Source organism: Rattus norvegicus, chromosome 1, assembly GCF_021556685.1.
Source record: "Rattus norvegicus strain SHRSP/BbbUtx chromosome 1, alternate assembly SHRSP_T2T, whole genome shotgun sequence".
Classification (NCBI taxonomy): Eukaryota; Metazoa; Chordata; class Mammalia; order Rodentia; family Muridae; genus Rattus; species Rattus norvegicus.
In genome coordinates, this window is record NC_141534.1 from 48,058,810 (window position 1) to 48,071,194 (window position 12,385).

Genomic DNA, 12,385 nt, shown 5'->3' on the forward strand with positions numbered 1-12,385 from the left:
AGCAGGAATCAGCTGAGAGGGACCCCGGAAGGGCTGGCAAGGGGGAGTGGAAGGCAGGGAAAGCAATGAACAGAGAGGATACAAGGGGGGTTTTCTCTCCCACTTCAGGGTTGCCACTGCTCTCCCGTGTCTCCTCCAGGTTCAGCTATGTAGGCTGTAATAATTCAGAAGTTTCAAGAAATACTGAAAAGGCCCAGGAGAGTCCCAGGGAAACATGGGGCCCATGGGGTCTCGGGTAGACAGAGCATGCAGGCACTGTCCACTGCCCACCGTCCAGGAATTCCTTTCACCAAACATTTTCGCTTTCCTAAATTCAGGCACGAAAGTCCTTATCTCTGCTATGGGAGCGAAAGTTCTAGAAGGTGATCTAAGTGAGATTATGAGGGTAAGGCCCCCAGGAAGGGATCCGTGCCCTTTTGAGAAGAGACACCAGAGAAGTCTCATTCCCGTCACCATGCAGAGACTCATATGCAAGAAGCTGGGTGTTTGTAACCCAGGAAGTAAGCTCTCGCAAGAACCAAAGCATGCTGGTATCCTGAGTTCAGGCCTTAATCTTGTTGAATCATGAGAAAGAAACTTCTGTTAAGTCTACCGTATTTTGTGATGGCAGCCTAAGCTGAGGAGGACACAGGCACGTATGGGATGGTAGCAGCCACCGTTTCTTGTGCATGGCTCTGGGGCCAGTCACAGTGTCCAGTGATTATGTGCATGGGCTCCTTCAATCCCAGCATCTGCCACAGAGACACACACTGCTCTCCCCCTTTGACACGAGAGGACCCCGTTGTCTAAGGTATTGTTCCTCACTCCCCCATGTCATGCCCCGAGCCAGGTAAAGGTACAACTGTTAGAGTACAACGGTCCGGAAACACCAGTTATAAGCAGGTGAGGTAGGTGCTATTCTGGAGTTAACCTCAGGTCTCTTGCAGAAGAAATCCTGAGATGAGTTGAGGTCCTCGGAACCGAGGTGCCGATTGGTGCTAACAGTCTGACAAATCCAGGGCTTGTCCTTCTTCCTTTCCTCTTGCGCTGGTCTTCCTGGAACTGACGTCTTCACCAGCATCTCCTTGTTTTAATGGACAAACAAAAATTCTATATATTTATGTTGAACTATGATGTTTTGAAGTATTAATGTGTGTACACCGTGACATGGCTGAATCGAGCTATTTAACATAAACACCATTTGTGTGCCTTTCGCATGAGAGGCTTTAAAATGTACTCTCCTAAGAGTTTTCGGGTATGCAGTGCATTGATCTTACCAGTCATCAGCACCGTGCACTTGCTCTTTTGCACTTACTGGCCCTGGGTAAATAAGATGTTCTCTCCTTTGACCAGCATCTCCCCCCATTACCTCTGCCCCTGTTCTAGTCACCGGAGACCATTCTACTCTCAGTGTCCGCCATCGGTGACATCAGCTGGTTTGGCTCCCGCCTATGAGGCCATTTGATATCTGTCTTATTTTTGATTTTTGAGGCAGGGTCTCTTAAGTAAGCTTGGCTGGTCCGGAACTCACCATGTAGGCTAGAACTAAAGGCATGCATCACCACACCTGACAGTATTCGTCTTTCTGTGTCTCTTTACAGAATGCCATCCAAGTTCTGTGAAGAACAGGATTTCTGTCTTTGTCAAGGCCGAAGAGTATTCTATTGTACGTATATGCTATTTAGAAAAATGCCCATTTGTCTTTTGATGGGCACTTGGGTTCATTTCTGGTGCTGGCTGTTCAATATAGGGTCACAGTGAATGCAGGAATGCAAATGTCTTTTGACATCTATCCGTTCCCTTTATGTATATGCTTAGCAGCAGGCTTTCTGGATCATGGGGCAGTTCTGTTTTCCATTTTTCTGAACAACTGCCATGATGCTCTCCAGTGGCTGTGCTAGAATGACCCGGGGCCAATGTAGGCTCAGAGCTAGCATATAATGAAAAAACCAGCCATCTGCCCAATCCTTCCACATCTCGGAGAAGACAGCCCAGGTTAGAGGATGATTATGTTGTCTCTTCCAGGGACCAGCCATACTTCCAGTTCTATAAGAGTTACAAATTAGAAGTGGGACCAAGGAAGTCATAATGCTCATGCCGTTATATGACGTTCTAGAAGACACTTGCAATTCCTGAGAGAATCGGACACATTAGGGCAAAGACAGGGCCAGGGAGGTGGCTCAGCTGATAAAGCGCTTGCCACACAGGTATAAGGACCTGAGTCCCACATCCTTAGCATCCATGTAAAAATCACATGGGTAAGCACCTGCCATCCCAGTTTGGAGAAGCCGTAGACTGGAGGGTATGATGGTGGTGGTAGCACAAGAACCATGTGTGAGGGGATTGGCCAGCCAAGCTGGAGTAGTGAGCTGTGGAGTCATTGAGAGAACCTAACTCAGAAAAATATGGCGGAGAGTCTGAGGGAGCATCCAACATTTACCTCTGGCATTCATGCCTAGGTACATGCACCCACACGCGCACGCTCACACACACACACACACACACACACACACACACACACACACACACACGGTGGGGGAGGAGAGGACAAAGGCAGCCCACCTTGCAATTCCACTTAAAACGTGTAATTAAGTAATTGATTTTAGATGTGATTTTTAAATTAAGTTTAAGATTTGATTAAATGTATAAATAGTATTGGAATGTTTAAGTGAACCGAGAGCCAGCATTATTTATAGATTCAGTTATTAGATTTATTACTGTTGTTTAAGCACTTGGAACGGTTTTGCTCCTTGGGCTAGGCATTTGCAGCAGTCCAGAGGAAAATGGAATGCATTCAATTTTTAACTGCAGTTTCATATTGTCGAGGGGGGATTTAATTAACTACAACATAAAGGGGAGTGATTGTTCAAGGGAGTTTGGTCTGTTTGGCTTGAGTCATTGATGAAGGGAACCGGAAACAGATTATTCTTGCTTCACCACACCTTTAAGTTAAGAGTTATGATTTGAATTTACTAAAGGAGTCACTCAGGTTTTAAAAAAGCCCTGGCCTGGTGGTAGTTGTGGCTTGGTGGAGGAATGTTTGCTTAGCATGTATCAGGCCTCCTGTTTGATCCCCAACCCTGCGCAATATGAATGGAAAATCAATCGGGGAGCTGGAGGCACAGCTCGGTTGGCAGAGTAGCAAACATAAAGCTCTGGGCTTCCTCCCCAGTGCTGCTCACACAGGGTGCCATGGCGCTAATCGGTAATCCTAGTGCTGGGAAGGTCAAGATGGGAAGATCAGAAAGGAGGTCAAGGTCATCTTGGGCTGTACAGGGAGTGAAGGCACCTGTCTCAGACAACCAAGCAATCCTCAGTCACACTTTCCTTCAGCCTGTCCCCAAGAGGTCCTGTGGGAAGCTGTGGGAAGTATCACTGACTCATTCTAGAAGGGCCGACATGGGATGCTGCTACTTACAAGGCCAAAAGGAACATTAGCTTTGCATCTGACACACACACACACACACACACACGCACGCACGCACACGCACACTCACATGCACGCACGCACACACACTCACACGTGCACACATGCACACACACACACTCACACGCACGCACACATGCATGCACACACACGCACACTCACATGCACGCACGCACACACACTCACACGTGCACACATGCACACACACACACACGCACACACACTCACGCGTGCACACATGCACGCACACACACACGCACACACACTCACGCGTGCACACACACACACACACTCACACGCACGCACACACGCACGCACGCACACGCGCACACGCGCACACGCACACTCACATGCACGCACGCACACACACTCACACGTGCACACACGCACGCACACACGCACACACACTCACGCGTGCACACACACACACTCACACGCACGCACACACGCACGCACGCACACGCGCACACACACTCACACGTGCACACATGCACACACACACGCACACTCACACACACACGCACACACACACACACAGAGGGAGAGAGACAGACAGACAGACAGACAGAGGTATAGACACAGAGCACAGAGAGGGAGAGACAGAGAGAATCTCTCCCTATCAGCAGGGGTATCAGGAAGCTGTCCATAGCTGAGAGAGCCTGAAATACACCTTAAACCTCTTCTCTGCATTTTTGCCACACTGGTGCCTGGTTCTAGAGAACTAGATATTGCTATCAGTCCAGTGCTGCCCTGACACCAATACCATTTCACATCAACTTTATAGAAAAGGCTCAAGGAACTATGGCTCTCAAAACAACCAAGTATCATTCTGTTTTCAATAATGTAGCAGTCTGGAGTAGTGGTTCTCAACCTGTGGGTCATGACCCTTTCACAGGGGTCACATATCACATATCCTGCATATCACACAGATACTTAGATTACGATTCGTAACAGTGGCAAAACTGCTGTTATGAAGTAGCAATGAAAATAATTTAATGGTGGGGGGAGGAGTCACTGTAACATGAGGCACTGTATTAAAAGGTCACAGTGTTAGGAAGGTTGAGAACCACTGGCCTGGAGCCAGATGGGAAGTCAGTATCCCCGACTGGCAATCATTTAAGGTGGTAAGGCATGTTTAACCAAGGAGTGAAGCATCCCCTGAAGGGAAGAGACAGGGTGGTAACCCTGGTAAACTGAATATTCCTCACCCAGTCACCCACCAGAGTTCTCAGCTATGTGTACCCTGAACACAAGACTCAGACACAGCATTGTCTGAAGAGCTCCACCAGACACAGGAGACAAGCAGCCCGTGACAGTGACCCAGCGCGAGCCCGCAGGCATGCAGGGACACACCTGGGATAGGACCCTGAGTTATCAACTGTCCAGTGCCCTCTGCTCTTATTAAGATAGTGGTTCCAGCTAATCTGACCAAAGGATACTCAAGCTACAAAGACCCCAACTAAACATGACAGAGAAACGTAAGGGCTATATGGTTTGGGGAAAGGGATAGGAATATTCAGGGCAAAGGTGACTGGCTAAAGGCCAAGGCACTGAGATGGCTCAGTAGCGTGGGGATGAACCTCAGGTGCTTGGTAGACAGAAGAAAGGGAGCTGAACCTGTTACCTCAGCAAGGTTATGTGACATTCTAAAGGTATAGGGCGTGCAGACAAAGTCAAGCTCCCAGGCAAAGTCAGAGAAGGAGAAGCTCTGCTGGTAAAGGGGCTCTCCCATTCTGATGCACACTTACAAGGCTACCCAGACAGTGGTAGACTTTTTGACCTTAATTAGCAGGGCCCAACACGCCACACAATAAATCAATGCATACATTAATGAACAAATGGATAAATTTGTGAAAGTTCACAGAAGGACCAGAGGGAGATGTTACTAGGGATAAAGCCTGGGTGGAGGGTGGGGGTGGATCCTTAGAGGCTTCATAAGACGTGTGTGTAAGTTACCTAAAGATGCCAGAAACATGAGCTGAGAACCATCTCGTAAATGTCCTCTTCAAGTAGAAAATTGGCATCATGGGAAAGGGTACTCGGTTCAGTGAGCTTTTACAGAGTAAACTCAACTGAGTAACCCCCGCCCCACCCCAGATCCAGCCCTAAAACATGCCCAGCAATCAGAGACCTACTTCGTGCCTCCATCCCCGTCCACACCCTGCCTGTGGTAAGTGTCTCCAGCTGTTCTGCTATGACAGGATTCTGGAGAGTGAGATTGCTGTAAATAACAGGCTTGTTCTTGTGGTTGTTGGCCTTATGAGCTCAGAAGAGGCCAACTACTTGGGCCACAGCAGTACCCACCACATTCCCTACTGCCACCACCGCCGCTTAGCTCGTTCCTTGTGTTTGAATTTCATGGAGATGAAATAATTCAAGACTTATTTTTAGTGAGTCCATATCTGGAATTTTTATTCACTGTAGTATTTTGTGAAATCTAATCATGTAGAATGTATTTAAAATTCGGTCCAAGGTTTCTACCCCGCCTTTGACCCTTTAGTTCTAGGATGAAAGACACACTCAGCCCTTGTATTTATGATATGCCTTGAACAAGACAATTGCTGGGCAGCTGCCTACCCTCCATGCTGTTAGAGTCTCCCCTCCTATCAATAACTAGGAGTTATTACTTACTGCTTGCCATGTTTTATCTGGGCTGCTCTTAACTGCAATAGGCCAGAACTCAGGGCCACATTTTTATGGCTTCCTTAACCCATGGTGGCTTCTCCTTCCTCCTCCTAACCATGGTGAATTTTCCTCTATTCATCTTCTTCCCTCATGGTTCTTCCACCGAAAGCCCAGGAAACCTAAACCCCACCTATGTCTTTTCTGCTCAGCTATTGGCTGTAGGCATCTTTATTCACCAATCAGAAATAACTTGGGGTCAGGGTCACTCACATTTGAACTCTCTCAGTCTCTGGGACAACCAGTCTTGGGGACCTAAAATTAGCATTAGAATATAAGCAGCATTCAGCCAACCCACTCCACATGCACGTTATGTGACATCAGATAGTCTGATTCTCTGTGTTTCTATGCAGAGTCTATTGTGTGGCTATAGTTTACTTATTGTACTCTTGATGGGTATTTTTGATATTTTCATTTCAGGACTATCATGAATAGTGCTACAGTGAACGTTCTTGTTCACAGTGTTAATGATTTTCAGGAGTAAGATTTCTGGTAATGGGGTATGGATACAGCAAATTTTATAAAGTGGTTTTGCCATTTAGCTTTATCGGCACAACAAAGCTTCCCAAATATAGTGGTTTCAAACAGGGACTCATGGTTCTCTGGGTCACCATTTGAGACTGTATCATCTAGAATGCTTACTCCATGTGTATCAGCTGGTTTGGACCAGCCTTTGCAGTCAACAGGTAGTGGGCGGTCCCATTCATGCGTCTAAAAAGCAGCTGGTTGTCATTAAGAGGAATGGCGGCATAGGTTACTCATTAAGGTCATTATGATCCCTGGGTCACTCACTGATTGACAATGGAATCTGTCTCCAGTCACATGTTAGTAGACACAGAATTCCCAAGACAAGGAGAGAGTGAACAGAGCAACTCTCCCCTACCTTTTTTGTGTCAAAGCTGCATACTTTTCTTGTGTCTTGGTAGTGAAAGCATGTCACGTGAGTAAGTCCAGACTCCAGGAATAGAGACATGAAGCTCATCCAGCTTCAAATTAGACATGCTAATTGCAACTGTATATACATGTATAGACACTTAGGGCCATTTAAAAATTAATTCTCCAAAACGCTTTGCAACAATTCATGTTCCCACTAGCCATGATTGAGATCCAGTCTCCTCCTCATCAATACTTGGCATTGCCAGGCCTCTCTCATTTTAGTTATTCCATTGGGTGATAACATCTTGTTTTGCTCTTAATTTTCATTTTTTTCTGATGACTGATGCTATCAAACAGCCTTTGTGCTTGTACCTCTTTGGACGTACTTTCTTCAAGAGCCTAATCAAGCACTCTCTGTCTATTTTCAATGAGATATTTTCCTTCTCAATTATTTGTAGGGTACACAGATGATGGTTGACCTTGGTTGTCAGCTTGACCGGATTGGAAATCAAACTAAAAGCAGGTAGCTGGGCTCTCTTGAGACAAATTTTATTGATTACATTATCTGAAGTGGTAAGAGAGTCCTCCCAAATGTGGGTGGCACCTTCCCATGAGGTCCCAGAAAAGGAGATGGAAGAAGGTTGTTTGTGCTTTTTGCCTGCTTGCTTTCACTCTGGCTGACAGGCTCACGTGTCCTGGCTGCCAGCATTGAATTCCTTCAGTGATATTAGGATCCAGGTTTGGACTTCCAATTTGGATAGAAAAACCAAGCACTCATACTTTTTTTTTTTTTTTTGGTTCTTTTTTTCGGAGCTGGGGACTGAACCCAGGGCCTTGCGCTTCCTAGGCAAGCGCTCTACCACTGAGCTAAATCCCCAACCCCCCAAGTGCTCACTCTTAAGGTTTGTAGCCACCTTAGCCACCATTCTATTGTTGTGAAGAGACACTAGGCAACTATTATGAGAGAAAACATTTACTTGGAGCTTACAGTCTCAGAGTTTAGTCCATTATCACTATGTAGATCAGCAGAAGCCAAGAACTATATCCTGATCTGTTGTAGGGAGATAGAAGGGGGAGAGGGGGCAGGGGGGGGAGAGAGGAGGAGTAGGAGAGGGAGAGGGAGAGGGAGAGGGAGAGGGAGAGGACTTGACATGGACTTCCCTCAAAACACAAAAGCCCACCTTAAAGCCTACCCCAATGACACACTTCCTCCAGCGAGGCCACACTTGATCCTTCTAATCCTTTCAAATGATGACACTCTGTGGTCACTAGGCATTCAAATATGGCCTATGGAGGCCATTCCTATTCAAATCACCACAGTAGCTATCCGTTTTTGCATTTTCTCCTTTACTTGTAATGCCTTTGAGTCCCATTTAAATGTGCTATGTTACATAAAGGCTCTTATCCCATGTTACCCTCTGGGCACTGTATTATTTTCTTTCCCATTTAGGAATATAGCCCACCTGGAATTACATGTGTCGTGAAGTAGGAAATCAAGGTTCACTTTTCCCACCGTCGTTTTTTGAAGGGGTCATTTTTTACCTTATCCTCACGTGATAGCACAAAGTTCTACTTTATGTTCTGTCCATCTATCAGCATCACAGTCATTTAGTTATACTCAGTATTTGGAAATGTAAATCTTCTAATTACTCATCAATACCAAGATTATTGTTATCCTTTACATTTCAGCATGAGCTTTGAAATCACATTGTTAATTTTTAGTTTGTCAATGACCTATACACATTTGTTATGTGGAGTTATCATACATGTTCATTGATTTGAGTGGAGTTATCATTGGAATGCTAAATGTAGGGGTTGAGGAGCTGACTCAGTGGGTAAAGAGTTTGGCAAGAAATGTAAGGACTAGAGTTTTAATCTCAGAGCCCACATAAGTGCTGAGTGGAAGTTATGGCTCACCTGTAATGCCAGAGCTTGGAAGGTAGAGACAGGGAGTCCCTGGATCAAGCTGGTTAGCCAGGCAAGCCATATTGGTGAAGTCTAGTTCCAACTGAAGACTCTGAGTAAGGTAGAGAGCACATACTTATACACACACACAGACACACACACACACACACACACACACACACACATACACACACAGACATACACAGACATACAGACACACATATACACATAGACATAGACACACACACATACACACACATAGACAGACATACAGACACACACATACACACAGACACAGACATACAGACACACACACATACACACAGACACACAAACATAGACACAGACATACAAACACACAGACACAGACACACAGACACACACACACACATACACACAAACATAGACACAGACATACAAACACACAGACACAGACACAGACACGCACACACACAAACAGACATACAGACACACATAGACACAGACATACAAACACACAGACACAGACACGCACATACACAAACAGACATACAGACACACAGACACAGACACACACACATGAATCCACGCATGCACTAACACATGGATGTGCTGTGGTAAACAACAAAGATACAAGGTAGAAGCTAAGGATTGAAAGCTGAGTTTGTCTTCAGGCCTCCACACATGTAGTATGACATATTTCTATACATATGTGAACATGCACAAACATCATATATACACAAACATACCAAAAAGCAAAGTGGAGAATAACCAAAGAAGCTACCTGATGTCAATCTCTGGACTGCACATGCATGTGTGCACATGCATTCATGCGTCAGGACATTTGATTGTGTCTAATGTAGAGACTTTCCATCTTCCATGCAACGTATTACTATCAGCTTGATGATTTTTTTTTGTGTTTCACTGAACATAATGTTGTCTCCAAAGTCTATTTTCTAATTTTTCTCCTGACATGTAGAACCATGATGCTAGTATCAGAGCTTGTTTTCCATTGCCCTTTGAGGGTGTTGTTTTTTCCTCTATTTGCTATGGCTTTTCACCCACTTAACCTTGGTTTTCAGCAGTCTTTTAAGGTGTGCCAACATATGATTAGGTTTGCATCTGTGTGCCCAGAAACCTCAAGCTTCTTGAGTCTGTGACTTGATGGCATTTGTTCATTTTGGGGAACAGGTTTCTGTCCCATCCTCTCACTCTTGTGGGATTTAAACTACTGGTAGAACTTCCATGTATCTCTTAATTCTTTAATTTTTAAAACTTCTCCTCCTCGTGTTTCGATTTGGATTTATAATTTTTATTATTTATTTAATGTGTGGGTATTTTGCATATGTGTATGTCTGTGTACCATGTGTGTGTTTGGTGCCTGCAGAAGCCGGAAGAAGGCATTGGATTCCCCAAGACTGGAGTACAAATGGTTGCAAGCCACCATGTTGGAACTGGGATTTGAACTGGGGTCTTCTGGAAGAGCAGACAATTATCTAACTACTGAGCTGTCTCTGTAGCCCTTAATTTGAACTTTTAAATTTTTACTTATCTTCTAAGTAATCATCTCTCTTTCAATTACTACTAAACTCAGGTTTTGAATTCTCAATTCACTTATAAAAATTATTACTTAATGTATTTTTTAAATAGGTTCCAGTTCTTAGTGAAAATCTCTATAATTTTATGACCACTTCAACCTTCTTTTTATCTAAAATTCTAAGCCCTATAAACTTAATGTCTGGATCAAATGTGTTCTTTTCTATTGTCTTGGCTTTTTGGTCACTCTTAGTTTTTGGTTACTGGTCATCTCTTTTTTGGTGTAATTGAATAATTTGATTAAGAGCTAGACATTTTGTATAAAAAATGATAAGTTAAGAGCTAAGATGTGGGCTCTTAAGGAGAGATGGCTCAGTGGTTAAGAGCCCCGACTGCTCTTCCAGAGGTCCTGAGTTCAAATCCCAGCAACCACATGGTAGCTCACGACCATCTGTAATGGGATCTGATGCCCTCTTCTGGCGTGTCTGAAGACAGCTACAGTGTACTCATATACATAAAATAAAATAAATCTTAAAAAAAAAAAAAAGAAAAGAGCTAAGCATTTCAGCTTCAGAGCTCGGTTTGGCTTTGAGATAGGGTCTTGCTATATTGCCCTGGCAGGCCTAGAACTCAGACCAGGCTGGCCTGGAACTCCCTATGATCCCCCTGCCTCTGTCTTGTCAGTACAAACTGAGCTATATCACTGAGATGGGACACAGACATGTGTCACTAACCTTGCTAAGGGCTTCAGATTAAGTAAGGGCTACTTACCTCCTAGATACCCTCACACTAGACACTAAAGCTCTGACTAACTTGGGGGCAGGGATGGCTGGAGGGAAATTACCCAGTGACTGTGGTGCACACTTTTCTAGCAGGCCGACTCTTCAGATCCTTTCTGTCACGTAGACATGAACTTTGAGCCTCGCATGATACACCATCTTAGTATTCATTCTGAGCTCCAGAATATCCCCTGGAGGAAATTGCAGTGGGCTCACCTCGATGTTTTTCTCTCCAGGACGTTGGCCCCGCGATGCCCTTTGGTTGCTATCTTTATTGCTTTATGGTTATGTTCGGTGTGAGACACCGTCTTCCATGTATAACATGATAGTCGCCATCTTGAAATAAGAACACTTGTGATGCCGGATGAGCCCCTCCCAAGATTGGTTTACTAATATATTACTATGGAAGGTGGGCCCACAATGAAGGGTATGGACTCTGCCCTTCCCTGGGGACTTATAAGGGGTTAAAAACTGCTTAGGAGTGGGAAACACATCTTTGGTGGCGTAGCTTCACGTTAAGTGTCCTGGGTGTAGTAAATAACGCCCGCCCTTTCTCCTGTAAGCAAGCCCAGTAAACACTCAGCTGGACCTTGGGCAAAGAGCCTCTTTTGTTCTTTTGGTGCCCTTTTTATCTGGAGTGAATAAAAATAGAAAAATCCCACAGCGTGCTTGGGGGAGAGGTAATGCATGTGATAAATATTGTGTGTGCGTGTGTGGGGGAGTAAATATTGTTATCTTGACGGGACCTATATAGCCCTCTAGAAGACATGCTTCTGAGCATGCCTGTCAGGGATTATCTAGATTGTTAGCTGGGATGGGAAGACCACCCTCCATGTAGTTGGTATCATCCCATGGGACGGGGGTCACACTGAAGAACAAGGAGAAGTGAGTCTAGTGCCAGTTTTCACCCCTCTCTCTTCTTGACTGTGGATGCGAGCGACCAGCTACCTCAGGCTCCAGCGACCATGGCTTCCCCATCATGGTGGACTGGGATACCAAGCAGCCCCTCCCTTCCTTATGCTCCTTTGCCCACTCCCCTTCCTTATGCTCCTTTGCCCACATGAGGAGGCATGTGACTAATACAGTCTGAACAAGTTCCTTGTGGTGCACTGGTGGAAGCAGAAGTTCTCAATTTGTCATCTTGAAAGAAGAAGAATACGTTGTTGGAAACCTGTGTCGTGGGAAGGAAGGGATCATCCTCTGTCTCCCATGTGAGTAAAAG

General features: G+C 45.1%; 1 long non-coding RNA gene across 3 annotated transcripts in view; it reads left to right on the forward strand.

The window, feature by feature from the left end:
* Window positions 1-12,385, forward strand: part of LOC148006941 (uncharacterized) — a 29,960-nt gene that overhangs the window by 13,733 nt on the left and 3,842 nt on the right. For 2 of the 3 annotated variants that reach the window (XR_015645324.1, XR_015645323.1), the window contains exon 3: window positions 1,581-1,645. This is a non-coding gene — a long non-coding RNA (uncharacterized LOC148006941). Of the gene's footprint in view, window positions 1-1,580; window positions 1,646-11,399; window positions 12,375-12,385 lie in introns of those variants that run through there. The other variant, XR_015645325.1, reaches the window with a different exon arrangement.